This window comes from Papio anubis, chromosome 7, assembly GCF_008728515.1.
Source record: "Papio anubis isolate 15944 chromosome 7, Panubis1.0, whole genome shotgun sequence".
NCBI classification, from domain to species: Eukaryota; Metazoa; Chordata; class Mammalia; order Primates; family Cercopithecidae; genus Papio; species Papio anubis.
In genome coordinates this window covers 97,982,451-98,009,070 of record NC_044982.1, presented here as the reverse complement: position 1 = coordinate 98,009,070, position 26,620 = coordinate 97,982,451, and the positions used below count along the sequence as shown (strand labels likewise).

General features: G+C 41.3%; 2 long non-coding RNA genes across 2 annotated transcripts in view; both read left to right on the top strand.

Annotated features, from left to right (window-relative positions):
* The first annotated feature begins 12,069 nt into the window (after nt 1-12,069).
* Nucleotides 12,070-15,311, top strand: LOC110742345. The gene is made up of 2 exons (XR_002519986.2): nt 12,070-14,211; nt 14,435-15,311. It is a non-coding gene; the product is annotated as an uncharacterized LOC110742345 (long non-coding RNA).
* A 3,620-nt stretch (nt 15,312-18,931) lies between these two features.
* The window catches only part of LOC116275767, a 34,397-nt gene continuing 26,708 nt past the window's right edge, over nt 18,932-26,620 (top strand). Inside the window, exon 1 of the long non-coding RNA XR_004185012.1 lies at nt 18,932-19,383. This is a non-coding gene — a long non-coding RNA (uncharacterized LOC116275767). The remainder of the gene's footprint in view (nt 19,384-26,620) is intronic.

Sequence of the window (26,620 nt, the reverse complement as noted above, 5' to 3'; positions counted from 1 at the left end):
GTAGAGTTCAGATCCCCACATTTCCATTGACTAGCTGCATAGCCTCTCAGAGCTTCAGTTTCCTACTCCATAATGGTTAGTAACATGCTTTGCAGTGTTTTTAGGGATGAATGAAACTGTGAGGTACTTAACTGCAGTATTTAACATGAAGTAGGTAGCTATTTCCTAGTAGCTGTAATGATAATAATTTTGATAGGTTTTTACATGACTTAAGCATTCTTAAAAGTCTGATGCTTCTGAGTATAGAGGCTTAGCTATTTTCTACAAAGAAGGGGCCCCCTGACTTGCAGAGTCTTATAGGAATGCATTTCTTAGGTCATGTAAACTGGAAGGATAATGGAACAATAGCGAGTTTATCTCTCCTCACCTGTGAGTCTTCTTTTATATGTGGGACTCCTTTGAGAGTGCTTGTGCAGCCTTTGTGACTATGGCATTTAGGAAACAGAGAGATGGTCATACTGTGCACATCAAATAAGAGCTATGAGGTAGTCTAACTTCTTTATTTCACCTTAGTCTTGACAAATAACAAGTGTGGATTATGTCGCATTTCAATTTGTTTGCATGTAGAACTGGACTGGGCAATGCTGTTCAGTACAGATGAGCAAATCATCACTTCAAGATAACACACTTTAAAGGTGCCACCATTTACAGAAGAAAAGCAGTGATTTAAAGGGCTATACAGCACAGTTTAGGAAGTCACTTACAGCAATTCCATGAAGTGCATTGGCATTCTAGAAATATTTACCTGTAGGAGTTGAACAACAGGAAAAACATGGACACAATGAGGAACACGCACACTGGGCCTGCTGGGAGTTGGGGCCAGGGGAGGGATAGCATTAGAGAAATACCCAATATAGATGAGCAAGCTGATGGGTGCAGCAAACCACTGTGCGTACCTATAACAAACCTGCACGTTCCGTTACGTATGCCAGAACTTGAAAGCATAATAAAAAAAGAAAAATAAATACTTCTACCTGTTATGACATTTTCTTATTTTATCTCATTCCTTTCCAATAGTTTTTATGAAGAGATTATAGTAAACCTTTAAACATTATGCATTTGATCAAACTTATAGATTGAGGTTAAAGAAAACCTTTTAAAATTATATTTATGACCCTTTACAGAGTGAGGGTAAAACATCCTTATTGTGCTTTCAGGCAAAAGAGACTTGGAATTTTTTTTTTTTTGAGAAGCATCTCACTCTGTCACCCAGGCTAGAGTGCAGTGGTGCATCTTGGCTCACTGCAACCTTTGCCTCCTGGGTCTGCTTTTCGACCTTCTGTCAAGTCGGTAGCTGGTGCTACGGTGTAATGACCTCACCATGTCTTGCTAACTTTTGTGCCTTTAGTGGTAGCTTGTCACCTATATTGGCTGGTGGATCTGGTCTCAAACTCCCTGACCTCGTGGATTCACTCACTTCCGGCCTCCGAAGTGCTGGGATTATAGGTATGAGCTACCACCGCTACTGTCTGAAACTTGGACTTTGATGTTCCTCTTTTAAAGTTAACATCTGGCACTTGAATAGATCATTATTACTGATGGGGACAGGCGCCTGATGAAAGTAGCTTCCCTCTCTCTCTCTCTGTCTTCCCCAGGTTAGGCTGTTCTACTGCTGTAAATGGGGAGAGAAGAGAAAAGCTGTGTGGGTGGAAGAAAGTTTGTTTCATGGCTCAACGTGCCTATGCCTGTAATCCCAGCATTTTGGAAATGGAAAGGTGATCACTTGAGTTCAGAAGTTCAAGACCAAGCCTGGCCAACATGCCAAAACCCGCCTCCTACTAAAAATAGAAAATTAGCTGGGTATGGTGGCGTCACCTGTAATCCTTGAAGCATTTGGGAGGCTGAGGCAGGAGAATTGCTTGAACCCAGTCGATGGAGGTTGCAGAGCTGAGATTTACAACAATACCGTGCCTCTGCCTGAGAGCAAGACCTCACAAAAGAAGAAAGAAAGATAGGTCCCACCAAAGGCTCGAAAGCAAATGCAGTGGTAGACCTGCTCACTGCAGCCTGACTCATGACATCCCACCTCAGCTTCCCAAGTAACTGGGCTCATATGCATGCACCACCATGCCTGTGCTTAATTTTTTGTTTTTGTAGAGAGGATCTCCATGCCCAGGCTGGTCTCCAACTCCTGGACATGATCCTCTCACCGTAATCCCTAAAGTGCTAGGGTAGGGCTTATATGTGAGCCACTCATGCCTGTAGCTCAAGTTGGGGTTTTTGATTGGCATTGCATTGAAGCTGGAAACTTCAGGAGGCAAAATTGACACTTTAATAAATCTGTTTCTGGTATATCTATTTATTTAGGACCTTCTTAGATTCTTTCACCAGCCTGTAGTTTTAGCAATTAGGATCTTACGTATTTTGCAGTAATCTTATATTTATCATGGGTTGTGGTGCTGCCGTGAATGATACTCTTCAATTCCAATTACTGGGCCATAGGATATAGGGAAGATACGATTTTATGTTACATGCTGACCTTGGATTCTGGCTAACCTTGCTAAACTCATTTTTAGTACTCTAGCATTTTCTGTAGATTTTTGGAATTTTGTGCATAGACAGTAATGTCACTGCCAAATAAGGGCAGTTTAATTTCTTCATTTTCACTTTGTATACTTTTATTTCCTTTTTTTTTTTTTTCTTTTCTGAGACGAAGTTTTGTTGCCTGTGGCTGGAGTGCATTGGCTGGACTGCCCCACTGCAACCTCCTGCCTCCTGGGTTCAAGTGGATTGTGAGCCCAGCCTCCCATTGGGCTGGGATTACAGCCATACTGCTCTGGCTAATGTTTGTATTTTTAGTAGAAACAGGGTTCTCACCATATTGGCCAGGATGGTTCAACTCCCACCCTGGTGATTCCTGCCCCAGCCTCCCAAAATGCTGGGATTATAGGCATTGTTGACCGCCTGGCCCAAGAGGATTACACTGTCTTTGGCTTGGCTGGTATTTGCTAGTGTTAGATCAGGGGTTGGTACATTATAACTTACTGACTGTATTTAACATGCTGCCTCTTTTTATAAATAAATCTTTATTGGCACACAGCCACACCCATTCATTTACATATTGTTTAACAGAGACCATATGACCTGCAGAGTGTAAAATATTTACCACCTATGCCTCCTGTTAGCACTTTGCTGAGCACTGCTGGTGGGACACCACCTTGATTTAGGTGGCTATAAACTTTTGTAGCTTCGAAAGTTTGCATTAATTTTGCTCAGGCATATAGGTTGGTGAAAGTGCTTTCTGTTCCTTCTCCCAAACCAATCACACAACCATGTAACTTCATGCGTGAGTTACTGTGTGGTCCTCTATAGTGATTGAGTTTTTACATAGTTCTTTGCAGGCAGCATGAATTTCAGAAATCTCCAAACTTTTGATATTGCTAATCTTTGTAAACTTTGCACACTCAGCGCTGGTACATTCTGATGATGGTGTCCACACTGCACTCTATGAAGAAAAGACTGATGATAGTTTATATTAAAATGCAGGAAGAGAATTGCAGCAGCAACTTTTGCTTCTCTAATCAACACCGTAAAAGACTTACTATGTGTGGGCAGTGGGGGAGAATGTTAATTTGTAAATTGAGATAGTTGTATTAAAATTGAGTGACTCTTATTTTGACATGAAGTGAATATGTCTCTTTTATACAGTAGAAAACTATTAAATTTATTTGAGGACTTGTTTGGCCATGAAGTCACGTCTATTGTCTGCAGGGTAAGTTCTCACTGAGCCTCCTAGCACCTTAGCCACCACATCATAAGGTGACTTCAATGCTGTAATTCAAGGGCAAGAGCTCTAGATTTTTGAAATGAACCACTCATTTTTTTTTTTTCTAAGAGGAAATGCACAAATTGTGAGAGGAGATCTCAGCTTTTGTTCTAGATCTATAAGTTTTCTCCTCTATAAAATTGGCCTGAGCCAGGTGTGGTGGCATGCACCTGTAGTCCCAGCTAGTTGGGAGGCTGAGGCAGGAGGATGGCTTGAGCCTAGGAGTTTCAGGCTGCAGTGAGCTGTGATCACACGGCTGCACTCCAGCCTGGGTGACAGAGCAAGATGTTGTCTCTAACAACAACAAAATTGGTCTTTAAAAACTTAAATGAAGACTGCTAATCTGTGTGAAGTAGTGTGGTATAGCAGGTAGTGTGTGCATGAGGGGCAGAAGATCTGAGTAACCCTGGCCTTATTTCTTGCATATAATCTGATTTTTTTTTTTTTCTTTTGAGATGGAGTCTCACTCTGTTGTCCAAGCTAGAGTGCAGCGGTGTGATCTTGGCTCACTCCAACCTCCACCTCCTGGGTTGAAACAATTCTCCTGCCTCAGCCTCCAGAGTAGCTGGGACTACAGGTGTATGCCACAATGACCAGCTAATTTTTGTATTTTCGATAGAGACGGGGTTTCACCGTGTTGGCAGGCTGGTCGCGAACTCCTGACCTCAGGTGATCCACCCGCCTCAGCCTCCTGTAGTGCTGGGATTACAGGCATGAGCCACCGTGTCTGGCATAATCTGATCTTTGACAAGTTATGCAACCTCTTTCAGCCTAAGTTTTCGCATCTGTAAAGGAGTAATAATAATACTAATGATACTCAACCTTCCTAATTCCCAGGGCTATTGTTGTAAGGAACAAATAAGATGATGTATATGAACATGTTAATCAGTCTGTGGGGACATGGAATATTTATCGAGGAAAAAAACCTAGAAAGTCATCAAGTGGAGCTTTTTTGACCACAGGGGGCTCTTTTGATAGCAGAATGAACAGGAAGTAACCACAGATGGAATGGACTTGCATAATGAGAGAGATTTTTCCAGCCAACATTTAACCCTTTTTCCTACTTGCAGCCAATGACTCTCAATAGCTAGAGAAGATGTTCATGTATATTTCTCACAGGTACTTTTAGGGGAGTTTCTGCAGAGGACATTTGTGTGGAACTTTTCAACAGTTAGTGGGAATAAATTAGGGCAGTAGAAATACAGTTGAAGAATCTGAACTTGAAAAACTGTAAATGGCAAAGTCATACGAAAGTGAACCTAGTAAAACAGTAAAGTTATGTTTGTCCTGTCACTCATGACTGCCCTTGCCTGTCCAGAGGTCTGAAGGTTTAGTCTCTGAAGGGATCAAACAGAGAAGCCTCTGAATGGGATACTTGAGACTTATTTGTGGGTGTGAGCACAATACCAGTGAATGCCATGCCAAAAACAGGGATTGAATGGCTATATGCACACTCAATTCAGAATGGAGGCTGGGTGTGTTGGCTCATGCCTGTAATCCCAGCACTTTGGGAGGGCAGATCACTTGAGGCCAGGAGTTGGAAACTAGCCTGACCAACATGGCAAAACTCTGTCTCTACTAAAAATACACAAATTAGTTGGGTGTGGTGGGACGTGACTGTAATTCCAGCTACTTGGGAGGCTGAGACATGAAAATCATTTGAGCCCGGGAGGTGGAGGTTGCATTGAGCTGAGATTTCACCACTGCCCTCCATTTCGGGTGACAGAGGGAGACTCTGTCTTTAAAAAAAAAAAAATCCAGAATGAAGGGACTCATTGTCTTGTTCCTCCAACAAGAACATTGGTACCAAGGACATTACCTCTAGGCAGGAGGATAGAAGGCTTTTGTTTAAGAAATTGACCAGAGCGAGAAAAAAATGCCTAAATATACTGACATCAGTGTTTTATCCCAATAAGTACCATCTATACAATCCTAGAATGAAATTCGAAGTCAACAAAGTTCATCGTATGCTCAGAGTTTCAAATCAAGTTTTCTTCTCTACTGGTTAGTATAAGTAGATGGCCAAGAAGTACTAGTTATCTGAGAAAGTCTCTAACATGATAGGTTGGGATGAAACAGCAAAAAACCCACAACAACTTAGAGAATACACAGGCAAGACAGGGAGAAAATGAAGTAATAGAAAATTATCTATTATTAAAACCCTTAGAAGGAAAGGAAAGTATACTTCATCTATGGAAAAAAAACCAAGATGCTATATATAAAAATAAATATTTGGAGGACAAATATTCTGGAAATTAAAAGCACGATACTAGAAATTAGAAACTCAATAGAAGAAAAGGAAATCACCTAGAAAGTAGAATAAAAAATATAGAAATAGAAGCTAAGCTAAAAATGTAAGACTTAAAGGACCAGGAGATCTAATATCTGAATAATGTGAGTGTCCAGAGTGAAAGAACAGAGAACACAAAGTGGAGGAAATCATCACAGAAATAGTTCAAGAAAATTTCTCTGCATTAAGAGACATGAGTTGTCAGATTGGAAGGTTCTGTTGAATTTACAACAAATTGAGTAAAGACAGATTTACAACAATGCACATGTTGTGAAGTTTCAGAACACTGGGAACAAATGTTTCTACAGCCTTCCAAAATTTGTCATTACAAAGGATTGGTAACAAAAGTGGCCTTGAGCTGTTGAATCACAACCTTGAAGACAAGAAAATAATAGAGCAGTGCCTTCAAAATTCTGAAGGAAAATTATATCCATTCTAGAATTCTGTACATAAACTATCACTTCAATTTGAGAGGTGAAAAACTACATTTTTGGGTGTGTAAAATCTGTAAAACTGGGTCTTATGTAACCTTTCTTAAGAGGAATTAGGAAGTGGGCCGGGCACGGTGGCTCACGCCTGTAATCCCAGGTCGAGGCGGGTGGATCACCTGAGGTCAGGAGTTCAAGACCAGCATGACCAACATGGTGAAACCCAGTCTCTACTAAATACAAAAAATTAGCCAGGCATGGTGGCTCATGCCTGTAATCCCATCAGGAGGCTGAGGCAGGAGAATCACTTGAACCCGTGAGATGGAGGTTGCAGTGAGCTGAGATCACACCATTGCACTCCAGCCTAGGCAACAAGAGCGAAACTGTCTCAAAAAAAAAAAAAAAAAAAAAAGAGGAATTAGGAGATCCAGTTAGAAGAGAGTCCCCTGGAGGATGAGGAGATCCCAGAATGAGAGTTGTGCCAGTGGTGCAGATTGGAAGAATAGACTAGAGAGACAGATTGAGTGCTGTCATGAACAATTCCCCTGCTGACATTTACTTTTTTTTCAACTTTAGGAAAACATGCCTGGGTTTCATACTAGCTTCTAGTCTTGTCTTGACCACATATTGATGAAATTCCTACATCACTGCTGCTTAGACCTTCTAAGGTTCATTTATTTCACCCCACAGAATTTTTCTGTTTTCATTGACTCCTGAAGGCTAGTTGGCAAGGACTGAGGTCAGGTCACGGCAAGTTTAGAAGCAGAAAATACTGAATTCAGAGTACAGTCCATCCATTCAGAATGCTAGACATCCTTTGCCTGGCCCACAGGACAGTCCTATCTGATGGCCCAATTGTGGCAAGCCCTATGTTACTGAGGACTCACTGGTATGCCTGGCCCTACGACTTCACTGGAAGGGGCGCTCATAAACATTCAGGGCAACTGGAGACAGAGTGTGATCTGGAGACTTCTTCAGCTTTTCTTTTCTTGGAAGCCTTCATCTGAAAGTGGTGATATTATCTGCTTTTTTTTTTTGTGTGTGTGTCAGAGTCTTGCTCTTTGCCCAGGCTGAAGTGTGGTGGTGCCATCTCGGCTCACTGCAACCTCTGCCTCCCGGGTTCACGCCATTCTCCTGCCTCAGCCTCCTGAGTAACTGAGACTACAGGTGTCTACTGCCATGCCCGGCTAATTTTTTTTTTTTTTTTGTATTTTTAGTAGAGACGGGGTTTCACTGTTAGCCAGGATGGTCTCCATCTCCTGACCTCGTCATCTGCTCACCTGGGCCTCCCATAGTGTTGGGATTACAGGCATGAGTAACCGCGCCCAGCCGATATCATCTGTTCTGTACAGGGCTAGGGTTGTTCTGACTCCTGAGTTTTTCCAAATGAAACAATTATTTTTTAGGGATGCATACATTTGTGCTACAACTTAATAAAATGCAAAGGAATGCATAGCATTAAAGTCAGAACAGTGCTTAATTCTCTGGGGAGTGAGGGAGAACAGGGTACAATTCGGGAAGGGCAGGGAGTGGACTTTAAAATGACTTGTAATGTATTAATATTTTTCAACCTAGGTGGTGGGTACATTGTTGTGTAATTTTTACTATTTTGAAAGTGTAGGTTGGGCCTGGTGGCTCACACCTGTAATCCCAGCACTTTGGGAGGCCGGGGAGGGCAGATCGCTTGAGCTCAGGTGTTTGAGACCAGCCTGAGCAACATGGTGAAATCCCATCTCTACAAAAAAAATGCAAAGATTAGCTGGATGTGGTGGCATGTGCCTGTAGTCCCAGCTACTTGGGAGGCTGAGGTGGGAGGTGCGCTTGAGCCCAGGAAGTTGAGGCTGCAAGTGAGCCAAGATTACATCCCTGCACTGCAGCCTGGGCAACTAAGTGAGACCCTGTCTCAAATAAAAGTGTACATATACATTTTATACATTCTTCTCTATTACCTATATTTTAATACAGTTTTTAAAAATTATTTTTAATTTTTATGGATACATAATAGTTGTATGTATTTATGGGGATACATGTGATATTTTGATACAAGCATATAATGTATAATGATCAAATCAGGGTAATTGGGACGTCCATCACTTCAAACATTTATCATTTCTTTGTGTTAGGAACATTCCAATTCTTCTCTTTCATTGATTTTGAAATATGAAATAATTATTTTTAACTATTATTCCCCTATTGCGATGTCAAACCCTAGATCTCTTTTTTTTTTTTTACCTAACTGTATTTTTTACCCATTGACCAACTCCTCTTTGTCCCTGACCCCACTACCTTTCCCAGCCTCTGGTAACCATCCTTCTACTCTCTGTCTCCAAGAGTTCAGTTTTTTTTTTCTGCTCCCCCGTATGAGTGATAACGTGATATTTGTCTTTTTGTGCTTGGCTTATCTCACTTAACATAATGCCCTCCAGTTCCATCCATGTTGTTGCAAATGACGGGATCTCATTCTTTTTTCATGGCCAAATAATATTCCATTGTGTATATGTATCACATTTTTAAATCCATTCATTTGTTGGTGAACATTTAGGTTGACTCTCTACCTTGGCTGTGAATAGTGCTGCGATAAACATGAGTGCAGACAAGAGCACATAAGAGTGTGGATATATCTTCAATATATTGCTTTCCTTCCTTTTGGGTGTATACCCAACAGTGGGATTGCTGGATCATATGCTAATTCTAGTTTTAGATTTTTTGTGAAACCTTCATACTGTTCTCCATCTTGGCTGTACTAATTTGTTTTCTAACCACCAGTGTATGAGGGTTCCCCTTTCTCCACATCCTTGCCAACTTTCGTTACTGCCTGCCTTTTGGATAAGAGCTATTTTAACTGGGCTGAGATGATATCTCATTGTAGTTTTGATATACATTTCTGTTATGAGTAATGAGATTGAGAATTTTTTCCATATAACTGTTTGTCATTTATATGTCTTTCTTTTTCTTTTCTTTTTTTTTTTTTTTGAGACAGGGTCTTGCTCTGTTGCCCAGGCTGCAGTGTGATCTTGACTCACTGCAACCTCCACCTCCCAGGTTCAGGCAATTCTCTTGCCTCAGCCTCCTGAGTAGTTGGGATTACAGGCATGTGCCACTACTCCTCGCTAATTTTTGTACTTTTAGTAGAGATGGGGATTTTGCCATATTGGCCAGGCTGGTCTCGAACCCCTGACCTGAAGTGATCTGCTCGCCTGGACCTCTTAAAGTGCGGGGATTACAGGTGTGAGCCACGGTGCCCGGCCTCGTTTGTATGTCTTCTTTTGAGAGAGATCTATTCAGATCTTTTGCCCATTTTTAAATCGGATTTTTCTTTTTTTTGCTATAGAGTTGTTTGAGCTCCTTATATATTGTGGTTATTAATCTCTTGTCAGATGGGTAGTTTGCAGATATTTTCTCCCCTGTGTGAGTTGTCTCTTCACTTTGTTGATTGTTTATTTTGCTGTGCAGAAACTTTTTAGCTTGAGATGTTCCCAGTTGTCTACTTTTGCTTTGGTTGCCTATGCTTTTAAGGTCCTACTCAGGAAACATTCGCCCAGGGCAATGTCCTGGAACATTTCCCCAGTGTTTTCTTTTAATAGTTTTATGGCTTCAGGTCTTAGATGTAAGTCTTTAATCCATTTTGATTTGATTTTTTTTTTTTTTGAGACTGAGTTTTGCTCTTGTTGCCCAGGCTGGAGTACAACGGCATCATCTCGGCTCGCCACAACCTCTGCCTCCTGGGTTCTGGCGATTCTCCTGCCTCAGCCTCCCCCATAGCTGGGATTACAGGCATGTGTCACCATGCCCAGCTAATTTTGTATTTTTAGTAGAGACGGGGTTTCTCTATGTTGCCCAGGCTGGTCTCAAACTCCCGACCTTAGGTGATTCGACTGCCTTGGCCTCCCAAAATGCTGGGATTACAGGTGTGAGCCACCGCAATCGGCCGATTTGATTTTTATATATGGTGAGAGATAGGGGTCTAGTTTCATTCTTCTGCATATGGATATCTAGTCATAATAGAGTTTTGAAATACAAATGGACCCAAAGTTATGCAGCAGATGGGGGATTCCTAGAGTGGATGCTTGAGTTACGTTGAGCCCCAAACTCCAAGGCTTAAGGTAGAATTATTCTGGTTCTGATAGAGGGGAAGAAACTCCCAATTCCTCAGTATTAAATTCTCCTAGGAAGCTATTTTCTGACTTGCAGTGGCCTGTTCTGCAAGGATCGAGTCATGGGAAACATCAAGAAAGATATGGTTAGTTCTTTTCCAACTGCTGGCCTGCTGGAATGTTCTCTGCCTTGATTCAGATGTTACTGGAGTGGGAGGGAAGCCCTTAATTATAGTCAGTGACTGACTCATATCCATACTTTGCTCATGGTTATTTCCTCAGAGAAGAATATATGTGGTATTTTTGCCTACTGAGTGCGCATGTGTGTGTTGTTTATTATCTCTCCACAACATCTTTACATGACCTTTAGCTGTAGGATTGGGCCTTCCTAGGAGCTCTTAAGTCAGCCCCAGCTGTGCACACTGCTGCTGGATTGCTTTCACAGTCACACCTAGAATGTGGGTGTGGCTTTGAAATATGCAGCTCTCTGGGGTGTCATTTCACACTACCTGCTGTGGTCAGTAGTAACTGAACAGGATGTGGAACCACACCTGCTCCTAGGAGCTAGTCAGGACTCCCTAGGTTACAAGAAGCAGAAGCCCAATGCACAGATTTAAATGCAGAAAAGACATACTGGCATACTTAACTGCACAGCATTGGAGGAGATTCAGGTACAGCTGGATCCAGGCCCCCACTGGATCACTGGAAGCTATTTCTATCTGGTTTCTTCTGTATTGACTTCTTTTCAGGTGCACTCTCCCCCATCTGGTGACCTGGGGCAGTTACAGTCTTGTATTAACATTTTACTTGCTTATTAACTCCAGTAGTTTTTATATACTGAGTTCTTTTTGAATTCTCTGTCTCTCAATAATTCCAGCAAAGGTTTGGAGACTTGTAATGGTCCAGCTAGGGCTATGTAACCATCTCTGAAGCAATTGCATTGGCTAGGGCGATAGAGTGGTTTCACCAAGAGGACACACATGCCCACCCCATTTCTGAGGGAGGGGCTTAGATCCACATGACACGGATTGAGAAAGGAAAGGTAGCTTTCATTATAACAACTATTTGTACATACAAACTTCTTTGGAGTGAATTTTAGATAACTGATTTTTGAATACAGCAATGTTTGAAATGATAGATTATAAATCTAGTTTCTGAACATCGTCTTCCTACCTGGCCATATTTTATGAATTTCCACACTTAATAAAAACATGCTTTAAAAACATAGAAGTTTTCAATTCAAATGAGTAAGAAAGTTTCTGTGCCAGCCATAGTGGCTCATACCTGTAATCCCAGAACTTTGGGAGGCTGAGGCGGGCAGATCACTTGAGGTCAGGAGTTTGCGACCAGCCTGGACAACATGGTGAAACCTCGTCTCTACTAAAAATAAAAAAATTAGCTGGGTGTGGTGGTGGGAGCCTGTAATTCTGGCTACCTGGGAGACTGAGGCAGAAGAATCACTTGAACATGGGAGGCAGAGGTTGCACTTAGCTGAGATCCTGCCACTACACTCCAGCCTGGGCGACAGAGCAAGACTCCATCTCAAAATATATATATATATATATTTTAGTAAAGCAATTGGGCAGCAACAGAGCTCTTACGTCTTTCTATTGAATGGAAGAAAAACTCAGCAGAAGAAATCTATTGCTTCTGACAGATCTTAGGGTATAATTTATTCAGACTTGGGGCCTTGAGTTCAATTTGATTCATTGAAAGCTCGGGACACATTTTGGTTTGGTTTAAAGGCTTGCCCATTTAGTTTTCTTACTGAAGGGATTTCTAACCCAGTACCTGGAAAAAGAAAGTGTTTCTAGATTGAAGGAGTTTGCTGCACATGTTCTCTCTTATTAAAGAAATACTCGCATTTCTGACTTCATATTTCCCCTTCTCTGAGGGGACTTGTATTCTCTTTCATTGTGCAGGGGTAAGATGCATTTTGGAGATGCATTGCTTGATTTTAACTTCTGGCTCTGTTTCTCTGACTGTGACTTCGTCAGAAAGCTAGTCACTCAGTGCCTTTTTATGCTTCCATTTCCTCATCTGTAAAAACCTACATACAATAACCTACAGAAACTACTTAGGATGGTGCCTGGCACATAGTAAGCCCTTTATGGGTGTTTGCTACCAGTATTGTTATTTCATGAGCTCTCAAAGCACACAACCACAGGCCTGTTTTACTTCTGGTTGAGATGAAGCTTGGAGGGCAGAGGGCAGACACCTGAAGCTAAGCAGCTGATTAAAAGTAGAATAGAAATAGATGAGAGGAAACCAAAGTGCTTTACTCTTTAGATACTTATCAAAGCATGCTTCGCTGCAGACTGTGGGCTTGGGTATGGCCAGAGGTCAAAGGCCCTCTTATGTGCAGTGACATTTCTGAGCACAGGGCTGAGTTATAAAACCCTTGAATGGAAGGTTTTGGCACTTGGAACACGGGTTGGGCTAGAAGGGCAGGGTTTTTATAGAGGCGATTCATGGAACTGCTTATGCTGGTGAAGAACCCAGACTATTATGACTCACTTGTCTCTTTATTGCTTTGGACCAAGAACTGTTGTTTCCTTTTAAGTCCCTCTGTAGGAGCTGAACTACAGAGTAGAGCCAAGATAACTCTTTCAGGAAGACAGAGTGGCTTCAGTGAGTGTGAATGGGAATACTGCCTTGTTGGGCTCTGGGTCAAGTATCCTGGACAAGCAGAATAAGGATTTTATTTTACCAGGGTAGAATTGCTTTTGGAAACTGGCAGCATCCTTAAAATCTTAAATTTCAGATAAGCTTTCCTTTTGTCTGTCTGCCATTTTCATTCTCTGAAATCCAAGCTAAATGTGATGGTGTGACAAGCAGAGGACAGAAGAACAACTTTGGAAAGTAGAAATTAATGTGTCTGGGCTGCTACTTACAGAAGTAGGGGTCATTTGGAGTTCAGTTTGCCTGAGGTCCTGCTAGATCTCCTGGGAAAAACTGAAGGGGACTTTTGGACTGACGTGAGGCCTTGTGTGGTAGGCAGACTTCTAGGATATATTGCAGTGCTCTCCAACTCCTGGTCCTTACTCTTTAGGTAAGCTCCTTCCCTTGTGTTCAGGCCAGACCTATTGACCTGCTTCTCATGAATGGAATATGACAAAAGCAATGAGGTGTCACTTTCATGATGAGGCTGCAAGAGGCTGTGATTTCTACTTTGCTAGGAATCTCTCTTACTGCTGCTTTCTCCTTCTCTCTCTCTTGACTTCTTGACTTGTGTGCTTTGATGCTGAAACCAGCTGCCGTGATGGAGCAACCTGCAAGGCAAGAAATCAAGGGCAGCTTCTTAGTCAGCATCCAGCAGAGAACTGAGTCCTCAGCCCAACAGCCCAAAAGGAAGTGAAACTTGCCAACAGCCACTGGATGAGTTTGGAAGTATATCTTGTCCCAGTTGAACTCTGCGTTGACTGTAGCCCAGCTGGGGTAATTTTCAATGCAGCAATAGATAAAGAATATACCAGGTCAGTAAAATTTACTGTCTTGAACAAGAAAGGAAACAAAGATTACCCTCAAACTATGTGGCTTTGGATACTTTTTGTGAGTTTGGAACTCATTGTGAAGTAGCAGATCATCCAGAATTCAAGGAGACGGTGGTTCTTCGTCCCTGAGGGATCCTAGGTAATGTTATGGTCTCCAATACAGTGCCTGGAAGTTATTCCAAGACATTTGAGAAAGGATGCTAAAGCCAAGAGCGCCAGGATTTCTTTGGGACTCCTAATTGATGCTGAAGTCACTGGTTGGGAGAAAATCTCCTCCTTGGTGAACAGGAGCAGGAAGTATGAAGTGTGGGAAAAGACAGAGGCAAATCCAAGTCTTTATTTATTTATAATTCTGGTTTCAGAATGGGGCTACCACATGGTCAGGAGGAAGACACTCACAAAGAAAGATGAAGGTTGCAGAGAGGTGCTGTGGAAATAGCACATGCTGAAGGAGTCTTCTAAGCAGCCCAGAGGCGATGACATACCAGTGCCAGCAGAGGAGGAGAACCACGCTTCAGTATAACAAAAACTTCAGTGAATCATGCTCAATGTGGGAAAGTTAAATAGGCATGGCTAAGGATAAAAGAAAAAAACATACACATAATCTCACGACCCAGAGAGAAGCAATGTTGACATATTTCTCTTCCTCAATGCATATTTACATATTGTTAATATTTTTACTGTCTGTGCAATTTTGCTTTAACTAAACATTTAAATAATGAAATAATTCAAACATACCAAAACAATATGTCACCAAGTGTGGCAGTTTGGACTAAGATGGGTGGCAATAGAATGAGTTCCCCTTCATTCCAGGCAATAACATTGGTTTAGACAAGAAAGACATTAATTTTTCTCTCACCTAAACCATGTCTGTAGATGGTCAATCCAGGGCTGGTTTGGCAGTTCTATATCATCATCACTGGGGATGCAACTTCCAAGTCTCTGGTGTGCCATTCCTAGGATGCCTTTGTATTTGTAAGTTGGTTGTTGGAACTCCAGAAATCTCGCCCACATCCTACCACATAGGAATCCCTCTTTCTCTTTAAAGAAACTCCCAAGAACGTTTATACCACACTTTCATTCATACCTTGTTGGCTAAAATGTAGTAACATTGCCACATCTAATTGCATGATAGGTGGGAAATGAAGTTTTAATTCAAGATGATGTGACCAGCTAAAAAATTATTTGCCAAGCCATGGAACCATCAATGAGGTTTAATATATGATATCGCTTCGCTCATTTGGATCTCTTTAAAATTTTTTTAAATTAAGAAATGAAGAGTTAGGCCAGGTTCGGTGGCTCGTGCCTATAATTCCAGAACTTTGGGAGGCTGAGGGGGGTAGATCGCTTGAGCCCAGGAGTTTGATACCAGCCTGGGCAACATGACAAAACCCCATCTCTACTAAAAATGCAAAAATTTAGCCAGGTGTGGTGGCACGCGTCTGTAATCCCAGCTACTTGGGAAGCTGAGATGGGAAGATCTCCTGAGCCCAGAGAGTTTGAGGTTGCAGTGAGCTGCGATAGTACCACTGTACTCTAGCCTGGGTGACAGAGTGAAACCCTATCTCAAAATAAGAAAAAGAAATGAAGAGTTAAAGATTTGGATAGAGTCTACTTTCACCAAGGATATAGAAAGCTAAAAAAGTATTACTCCCACATAACAAGAAAAAGCCAGATACACTACAAAATTACAACTTTTCTTAAACCCATCTGAGAATTGAGTTCGGAGGGTGACTAAGCAGCCTGAAATCCAAGCAAAGACCGGCCCCTCCGAGATCTACTTTTAGATCTATATTTCTTTAAGAAATCTCCATACTGTTTTCCATAGCGGTTGTAATAATTTACATTCCCAGCAGCAGTGTATAAGCATTCCCTTTTCACTACTTCCATGCCAACATCTATTTTTTTGACTTTATTATAATGACCATTCTGGCAGAAGTAAGGTGATATGTCATTGTGATATCAATTTGCATTCCCCTGATGATTACTGATGCTGAGTATTTTTTCATATGTTTGTTGGCCGCTTGTATATCTTCTTTTGAGAAATATTTATTCGGCCGGGCGCGGTGGCTCAAGCTTGTAATCTCAGCACTTTGGGAGGCCGAGACGGGCGGATCACGAGGTCACAAGATCAAGACCATCCTAGCTAACATGGTGAAACCCCGTCTCTACTAAAAAAATACAAAAAACTAGCCGGGCGAGGTGGCGGGCGCCTGTAGTCCCAGCTACTTGGGAGGCTGAGGCAGGAGAATGGCGTGAACCCAGGAGGCGGAGCTTGCAGTGAGCTGAGATCTGGCCACTGCACTCCAGCTCGGGCGACAGAGCAAGACTCCGTATCAAAAAAAAAAAAAAAAAAAAAAAAAAAAGAGAAATATTTATTCATATCTTTTGCCCATTTTTGATGGGCCTATTTCTTTTTCTTGCTGACTTGTTTGAGTTCCTTGTAGATTCTGGATACTAGTCCTTTCTCAGATACACAGTGTGCAAACATTTTCTCCTAATCTGTGGGTTATCTGTTTACTCTGCTGATTATGTTTTTGTGCTGTGCAGAAGCTATTAAATTTAATCAGGTCTCATTTATTTATTTTTATTTTTGTTGTAGTTGCTTTTGGAGTTTTAGTTGTGAATTCTTTGTTTAAGCCAATGTCCAGAAGAGTTTTTTTAAGGTTACCTTCTAGAAGTTTTATGATTTTGAGTCTTAGATTTAAGTATTTGATTCGCCTTGAGTTAATTTTTGTATAATGTGAGCGATAGGGATCCAGTTTCATTCTTCTAAATGTGACTAGCCAGTTTTCCTAGCACCATTTATTAAATAGGGTGTCCTTTCTCCAATTTATGTTTTTGTATGCTTTGTTGAAGATCAGTTGGCTGTAAGTATTTGGCTTCATTTCTAGGTCCTCTATTCTGTTGCATTTGCATAAGTGCCTGCTTTTATACCAGTACCATGCTGTTTTGGTAACTATAGCCTTGTAGTATAACTTGAAGTCTGGTAATGTGATGCCTCCAGATTTGTTCTTTTTGTTTAGGATTGCTTTGACCATTCTGGCTCTTTTTTGTTCCATATGAATTTTAGGATTGTTTTTCTAATTCTGTGAAAAATGATATTGGTATTTTGATAGAATTGCATTGAATCTGTAGATTGCTTTGGGCAGTATGTTCATTTTCACAAGATTGATTCTTCCAACCCACGAACATGGGATGTGTCATCTATGATTTCTTCCAACAGTGTTTTATAGTTCTCCTTGCAGGTATCTTTCATCTCCTCGGTTAGATGTATTCTTAGGTTTTTTTTTTTTTTTTTATTCCAGCTGTTGTAAAAGGGATTGAGTTCTTGGTTTGATTCTTAGCTTGGCCATTGTTGGTGTATAGCAGCGCTACTGATTTGTGTACACTGATTTGGTAATCCGAGACTTTACTGAATTAATTTATCAAATCTAGGAGTCTTTTGGAGAAGTGTTTAGGGCTTTCTCGGTATATGATAATATCATCAATGAACAGTGATAGTTTGACTTTCTCTTTTCCAATTTGGATGCCCTATATTTCTTCCTCCTATCTGATTGCTCTGGCTGGGACTTCCAGTAATATGTTGAATAGAAGTGGTGAAAGTGGGCATCCTTTTCTTGCTCCAGCTCTCAGGGGGAATGCTTTCAACTTTTTCTTATTCAGTATGGTTTTGGCTGTGGATTTGTCATGGATGGCTTTTATTAATTTGAGTAATTTATTAATTTGAAAATTTATTAAGTACCTTCTATGCCTAGTTTGTTGAGGGTTTTTTAAAATCATAAAGCGATGCTGAATTTTATCAAATCCTTTTTCTGCATCTACTGAGATGATAATATAGTTTTTGTTTTAAATTCTATTTATGTGATGTATTACATTTATTGACTTGCCTATGTTAAACCATGCCTGCATCCCTGGGATGAAATAAACTTGATCACAGTGTAGCATCTTTGTGATATGCTGTTGGATTCAGTTAGCTAGTGTTTTATTGAGGTTTTTGCATGTGTGTTCATCAGGAATATTGGTCCGGAGTTTTCTTTTTTTGTTATGTCCTTTCCTGGTTTTGGTGTCAGGGTGATACTAGCTTCATAGAATGATTTAAAGAGGGTTCTCTCTTTCTCGTTCTTTTGAAATAGTTTCAGTAGTATTAGTACCAACTCTTCTTTGAATGTCTGGTAGAATTCAGCTATGAATCCATTTGGTCTTGGGATTTTTTTTTTTGTTGGCATTTTGAAAAATGTACTGATTCAATCTCTCTGCTTGTTATTGGTCTGTTCAGGGTTTCTGTTTTTTCCTTATCTAATTTAAGAGGGTTGTATGCTTCTAGGAATTTATCCATTTCCTCTAGGTTTTCTGTTTTGTGTGCCTAGAGGTATTCAGAGTAGTCTCCAATGACATTTTGTATTTCTGTAGTATTGGTTGTATGTCTCCAGTTTTATTTCTAATTGAGCCTATTTGAATCTTCTCTCTTCTTTCTTGGTTAATCTGGCTAATGGTCTATCAATTTTGTTTATCTTTTCAAAGAATCAGCTTTTTGTTTCATTGATCTTTTCTATTTTTTTTGCTCTCAATTTCATTTAGTTCTGCTCTCATCTTTGTTATTTCTTTTCTTCTTCTTCTTCTTATTTTTGAGACAGAGTCTCACTGTGTCATTCAGGCTGCAGTGCAGTGGCATGGTCTTGGTTCACTGCAACCTCCACTTTCTGGGTTCAAGTGATTCTCATGCCTCAGCCTCCTGAGTAGCTAGGATTACAGGTGCCCATCATCATGCCTGGCTAATTTTTGTATTTTTAGTAGAGATGGGATTTCACCATGTTGGCCAGGCTGGTCTCAAACTCCTGACTTCAAGTGACCTGCCATCCTCAGCCTCCCCAAACTGCTGGGATTACAGGTGTGAGCCACTGTGCCCAGCCTAAATTTGTTTTTTTAAATTTCTTTTTCCCCCCTTAATGATGTGACTTAAATGTTTATAGTTTATTGTAGCCTAATTCAGGGGTGAAGGCTCTGTATGCTTTCAGGAGTGCTTTCAGGGGTGAAGGCTCTGTATGAGTTCCTTGGTTGTAGAGTCTTTGTATGACGGCTTTTTCAGATGCTGGTTGTAGTAGCACTGTGCTCAGTGTGTGAGCAAGTTCACTGTCTCCCATAGGATTGGAATGACAGAGGTCTCTTGAAGCTTATCTCCTTCCTCCATATTATGTATTTCTTTCTTTCTTTATTTTCCCCCCAGTATTTTATTTACAGGGTTGAATAGTCCAAGCTTCAGACCAAAAGGGAGCTATCCGTGGGTGAAAACCAGCTGTGGCTAAAGCAGGTGGGTAAATGCAATAACCAACGATGGGCAGAGGTCCCTGCCTTGTCAGAGGTGACTGGGGGAGTTCTCAGTGAAACATTCTGAGGTCTTATCAGAAGGAAGGACTGGAGCCACCTCAGCTCTTCTGCCAGGCCCACAGGAAAGCTATCCACCTCCCAGACACACTCTTGACCCAGTGTTCTGGCTAGTCAGAGCAGATAGGCACCTCTGCTCGTCTGCAGGAATGTTGGTGTTCCAGGTGGAGAGGAATTGTGACTCTGTCTCTTGGGCAAGCCTGCACCTGGAGGGTGCTCCTCCGGTAGGGATGCAGTCACCCTGAAGTGTTCCAGAGAGGCTGTCTAGAGGTGCAGCCACACTGAGTTCCCATGGGAAAAGCCCCAGCTGTGTTTGCAGTGGTGATTGGGGTGGAAAAGAAATCCCCCTCTCCAAGGCCCTTCACAAACACCAGCACTGCCTGACTCGTGGTGGGAGAGCTACAGATTTTCCCTGCTGATCTCTGAACTGCAGTTGTGCCTCTGCTGAAGGAAACTTCCCACCAGCAGAAAGACCCGGGACTCAAGGCTTGCCACCTGGGTTCTTTTGTCCCACAGGGTGTTCCCTTGAAGGGGTGCACTCCCCCTTCCTTTAGGAGTGGGAGGCCCTGAGAGCCAGACTACTGTGAATGCTGTTACTCCTCTGAGTCTAGCCACCCAGTGTGGCTGCCACACTGCAATCTGGTACTAGGGAATATCTGCAAGGGATCCAGAGTTGTGACCTGCCCTCAAGTCTCCCAGCAGTGGGTACCAGCACCAGCTGTAATAGGAGTGGCAGGGGAGTGATGTAGACTCAGAGATTCCTTAGTTATAGATAGCCTTCATGTATTGGCTTCCTCAAATGCCTATCCAGGTAGTAATAAATAGGTCACATGGGCAGATTCAGGACCTCCTGGTTAGCCAGAGTGGTGCAGGCAATGGTGATGGCTGGGGTCACACACAAGTTTTCTCCTTCCTGGACACAGTGTTATTCTAGCTGCAGATGCTGTAATGGACTGTGTGAGTTGGCCTCCAGCCAGAAGTGATGCTTGCCAAAGAGCACCAGCTGTAGCAGAAGTGATGGGATTTGTGCTCGCCTTATGCTACCCAGGGCTGGTACTTTGGATTATCAGGCAATGGGTGGGGCCATACAGCTCCAAAAAGTTTCTGTCCTTTGTGCTCCAAAAAGTTTCTGTCTTTTATGTTAAGCTACCAGGCAGGTCGTGGGCAAAGCCAGGTGGGGACTGGGTCAGGCAGGTCCATGTTTTGACTTTTCACATGCGGTGCTAGCAGTGGCCCCTGTGGGAGTTGGGTGATGGTTCTCTGGCCATTGTGATAATGTTCCAGAGAGGAGCATAACTGCCTCTGCTGCACAGGAGAGTTCATGCAGGGAGTGGGGAGTAATAGGCAGCAGTAAGCCCCACCCAGCTCCCGTGCACTTGGCAAGGCAGATCTCTTACCTGCAGTATTCTGCTAGCAGCAGCCAGCTAAGTTCCTGGCCATCTATGCTTAGAACTCAAAACTTCCTTGGGCCATAAGCCTTTCCCAGGGGAGACAAGAACCATGGCTTTCAGGCCATGCCCCTCCCAGTCTGCCTGCACAGGCGGGGCACCCAGCTCATTTGCTCATGACTGCAGCACACTTCCCATTCGCTACCAGGTTCTGGCCAAGGGAGTTCTTCCCCACTCAAGGTTATATCGCAAAATTCAGTTGGGAACTTCTTTTAATTAACTCAGGCAATGACCGCTGCCTGAGTAAGTTGGCAGACTTTTGTGAGGTCTCATATGCAGCAGAATAAGGAATGGCTTCCCTTGGTCCATGCTGGAGACAGACAGTGCATGCAAAGTTCTTCCTGCTCTCATTTGTGCTTTTATATTCCTCTCCACTCCCAAAATCAGTTCCAGTGTTGGGTAGGGTTAAGGCCTTTCCCTGTGGCCTGAATTACCAGGTTCCCTGGTGGGGGTGTATACCCTGGAGGCAGTCTCTCCCCTTGTCACACTCTGGGGACTTACAGTTGTGTTTTGTTTCGTTTTTTGAATCTGGCTCATGCCATAGGCTGCAGCCTGCTACTTAAAAAAATAATGGGTGCAGCACACCAACATGGCACATGTATGCATATGTAACAAACCTGCACGTTATGCACATGTACCCTAGAACTTAAAGTATAATAAAAAAACAAACAACAACAAAACAAAAAAAAAATCTATGGGCCAGGTGTGGTGGCTCATGCCTGTAATCCCAGACTTTGGGAGCCCAAGGCAGGTAAATCACTTGAGATCAGGAGTTTGAGACCAGCCTGGCCAACATGGTGAATCCCCATCTCTACTAAGAATACAAAAATTAACTGGTGGTGATGCATGCCTGTAATTCCAGCTACTCAGGAGGCTGAGGCAGGAGAATTGCTTGAACCCGGGGGGCAGAGGTTCAGTGAGCTGAGGTTGTGCTACTCCACTCTAGCCTGGATGACAGAGTGAGACTCCATCTTGATAAAATAAAATAAAATAATCTGTGGGTTTTAGTTTTCCTGTTTAGTTCCTGCATTGTTTCTTGGGAAAAAAGTCACAGTGTGAATATCTACAGGTTATATTTTGTGTTTCCAAGTGGGAGTGATGTGTGAACACTGCCTCCAATCTGTCATCTTGGAGAATAAAAGCAATCCTAAAGACTACCTAAATGTTGAGACTATCTGGGAATTTAAAATAACTATGATTAATAGGTTAAAGGCTCCATTGGAAAATGTAAACAACATGTATGAATCGATGGATTTCAGTAGCGAGGTAAAATATATGGAAGAGTCAAATTTAATTGATAGAAATAAAAAACAAGGTAACAGAGATGAATTATGTCAGTGAGCAGTTCAGGAGACTTTACATTGCCGAGGAAAGAATATATGAACCTGAAGACAGGTCGTTAAAAATTATGCAAACCAAAACACAAAGAGAAAAAAAATAAAAACCCCAGAGCACCCAAAAGCTATGGGACAATATTGAATGGTCTAACGTAAGTGTAATTAGAATACCAGAAGGAGATGAGAGAAACAGTGAGGTAGAAGACATCAACTATATTACTCACCCCATTTTTTCTTCTTGAAGCTAACCACTTATCCTAAAGTGAGTGTGTATTACTTCCATCCTGTTTTAATACTTCTTAGTATAGCTAAATATAGCACCAAATATGTGCATAGGTTCAGACCTGAATGGGTTTGAAGCAATGGAGTTGCTTTTGTTTTTAAATGTATATAAATGGCATCATGTATCCTTTTTGTAATTTACTTTTTAAATTAAAAATTAACTTTCATTAATTTTGACTGGATAGTATCCCATTATATAGTTTACTTATCCCCCCAAGTGATAGAAAACCTGGTTTATTTTAGTTTTTACTGTTATAAACAATGCTGCAATAAACATATTTACACATGACATTGTGAACATATGAGGTTCATAATATATTCTTCAGTGTGCAATTCTGAGTTGAGAAAAAGCAATTTTTTTTTTTTTAGAAGAATCTCACTCTCTCACCCAGACTGGAGTGCAGTGATGTCATCTCGGCTCATTGCAACCTCAACCTCCACCTCCTGGGTTCAAGTAATTCTCCTGCCTCAGCCTCCCAAGTAGCTGGGATTATGGATGCCCGCCACTACACCTGGCTAATTTTTGTATTTTTAATAGAGATGGGGTCTCACCAGGTTGGCCAGGTTGATGTCGAACTCCTGACGTCAACTGATCTGTCTGCCTCTGCCTCCCAAAGTGCTAGGATTATAGGTGTGACCACCGTGCCCCGCAACAAAAAGCGATTTTCAATATTGCTATTGCCAAATTGTTCATTAAAGTGGTTAAACTGATTTACACCTCCACTAGCAGTGAATAGTAATTTCTAATTCATGACATTTTCATAAACAGTATTATCAGAGTCTTAATTGCTGCCAAATTATAGATGTAAAATTATTGTCGTTTTAATTTGCATTTTCCCTGAACATCTTTTTTTTTTTTTTTTTTTTTTTGAGACAGTCTTACTCTGTCTCCCACGTCGGACTGCAGTGGTGCCATCTTGGCTCACTGCAACCTCCACCTCTCGGGTTCAAATAATTCTTGTGCCTCAACCTCCCAAGAAGCTGGATTATAGGCAGCCACCACCACACCCGGCTAATTTCTTTTGTATTTTTAGTAGAGACAGGGTTTTGCCGTGTTGGCCAGGCTGATCTCGAACTCCTGGCTTCAAGTGATCTACTCGCCTTGACCTCCCAAAGTGCTGAGATTATAGGCATGAGCCACTGCACCCAGCCGTGAATATCTTTTTGTATCTTTCTTGGACACTTATGTTTCTGTTTATGTAAATTCCGTGATCATCTTATTTGCTCATTTTTAATTGCATTGTCTTTTTCCTATTATTTTGTAAGATTTCTTTATCCCAGTTGATTAGTCTTTATTATATGTTTTTCTGTGGCTGACCTTTTATTTTTGTTATGAGCTCCTTTTTTAATACAAATATTAGAATTTTAATTTGGGAAATTTAACAATTGTTCTCTTTGTGTTTTTGCTGCCTTATGAAGTGCTTTTTTACTGTAATATCATAAAATTACGTTTTCCTCTGTTTTCTTCCCAAAGTGCTAGAAGTGTTTTTTTCACATTTGCAAGTTGTTATATGTGAGATAGGGTGTCATTTATCATTTTCTTCATGAAGCCAATTGTCCTGGTACTATATTTTCAATTGTGTTTTCTTTCCCCAGTGTTTAATGCCACTGTTGTCTAGTTTCAAGTTGCCACTTATATGGGGGTGGGTCTGTTTTTAGGCTTCTTATTCTGTTCTTTTTGCCTTTTTTTCTGTCTTGGTGCCTCTTCCATTTTCTTCACTTAACATTATTTCATAGGAATATATGAGGAAATTTAGAGGCGGCCAGCAGTGTCTGGACCACTGAGAGAACAGCTGTAAAAACTAGAGTGTTTACTTTTCTTCCTTTTTTGGGCTTTATTTTTAATTGACAAATGATAATTGTATATATTTGTAGGGTATAATGTGATATGTTGATACATGTATGCATTGTGGAATGAGCAAATCAGGCTAATTTTGAGGAGTTTTGATTCCTGATGAGCTTACTGGGCATAGACTGGAGAACCAGAGAATACTCCAAAACCTTCTGGAACGCTGCTGTCATTAAGTATGATGAGTAAGCCACATGACTGGCGCTGTGAGTGTAATGATAAGCTTTGGGGAAAAGGAAACTTCAGCCTGTTCTCATCCCATATTGTTTCACCTGAAAGCTTATTTGAATTATTGAAATTCTTACCATAGCTTAGATTATTAAAAATTAAAACTTCTGATGGAAGAGGCAACATACTTACGTACCAGATTAGGGAATTGTTTTAAAGAAACACAAATGTTCCCTACTTTTCTTTTTTCTCATCCGGTAATAACGTGAAGGTGGAAGAAATCTTTGAGGTCATCTAGTATGGGTCGCCCGGATGGAATTTTGAGAAGTTTGTTCTACTGATGTACCATGTTCTTATGACAGTTGTGGAGGAAGAGCAGGAGTCATTTTAAGTCAGAGGAAAGTGATTTCACTGATACTCCTTGGCTAGCTTGACATTTGTCTTCTGAAGTTGGAGGGTCTAGGGCAGCTCTATGAGTCATACCCAAAAAGTCTAAAATCAGGAGGCCATGGTTGGAGCTGTTCCTGCCTGGCAACAGAGTGACAGGTGATGGCTATACTCTGAGCTGCACTTTCACTAATGATAGGCCAAGATGCCTGTTTTTAGAGCTATGGAAGGGAAGATTTGTACTGGAATAAATTTATATTATTCATATTACATTGGACTACTCCCAAATTAGGTAATTATTAGGTTATTTGAGACTTTATGCAGGAATAGGGAAGAAACTGCAGAGAAAGTTTGAAGGGGTCTTCTGAAGTTGGAGGGTCTAGGGCAGCTCTGTGATTCATACCTGAAAAGTCTAAAATCAGGAGGCCATGGTTGGAGCTGTTCCTGCCTAGCAGCAGAGTGACAGGTGATGGCTGTACCCTGAGCTGCACTTTCACTAATGATGGGCAAAGATGTCTGTTTTTAGATCTGTGGAAAGGAAGATTTGAACTGGAATAAATTTATATTATTCATATTACATTGGACTAGTCCCAAATTATGTAATTATTAGCTTATTTGAGATTTTATGGCAGAATAGGAAAGAAACTGCAGAGAAGTTTGAAGGGGTGGGGAGAAATAATAAAGTTAGTTTTTTTGTTCTTATACTCCTTTGGGTCCTGCTTAATGAAAACACTAGTCAAATATGAATCTTCAGGTCAGGTGCAGTGGTTCACCCCTGTGATCCCAGCACTTTGGGAGGCCAAGGCGGGTGGATCACCAGAGGCCCGAGTTCGAGACCAGGTGGCAAATATAAAAATTAGCCAGGCATGGTGGCGCACACCTGTAATCCCAGCTACTCAGGAGGCTGAGGCAAGAGAATGACTTGAACCCAGGAGGTGGAGGTTCCAGTGAGCAGAGATCCCACCACTGCATACCAGCCTGGGTGACAGAGTGAGACACCATCTCAAAAAAAAAAATATATATATATATATGAATATGAATCTTCAGATTGGAGAATCATAACAAGTCACAACTAAGAAAAAATAAACATTTAGGTAAAATCACAAAGAGAATACATTTTTAAAATTCTGTCTGCCCCCTACGATCCCTCCAGGAATATCATGTGACTCTAAATGTGTGATACTCTGAGGATCCAACATCACCTATGTGATATTCTGGGCAAAAATGAATATCCTGAATCTAATAAAGAAATATCAGACAAACAAAATGAGAAACACTGTATTTAAAAATTTGGGGGAGAGGAGTATAATAAAACTGTCAATGTAATAAAAATCAAAAGCTACATAAATAGTCCAGATTCAGGAAGGCTTAAAATATATAACAACTAAATGCAATGCCTGAGAAGAGATTGGGTTGTGTACTTGAGGTGGAGAGATGGGGGAAGAATGTGATAAAGGACATTACCAGGCCGAATGAAGAAACCAGGAGAAGAATGGAAGATTAATAAAAATGTATCATTGTTAAATTTATTAAAGTTGATAACTGAGCTGAGGGTTATACAAGAGAGTGTCTGTACTCTTAGGAAATGCACACTGAAGTATTTAGGGGTAAAGAGCACAGTATGCATAACATATCACCAAGTGGTTCAGAAATATATATATATATATATTTTTTTTTTCTTTTTTTGAGATA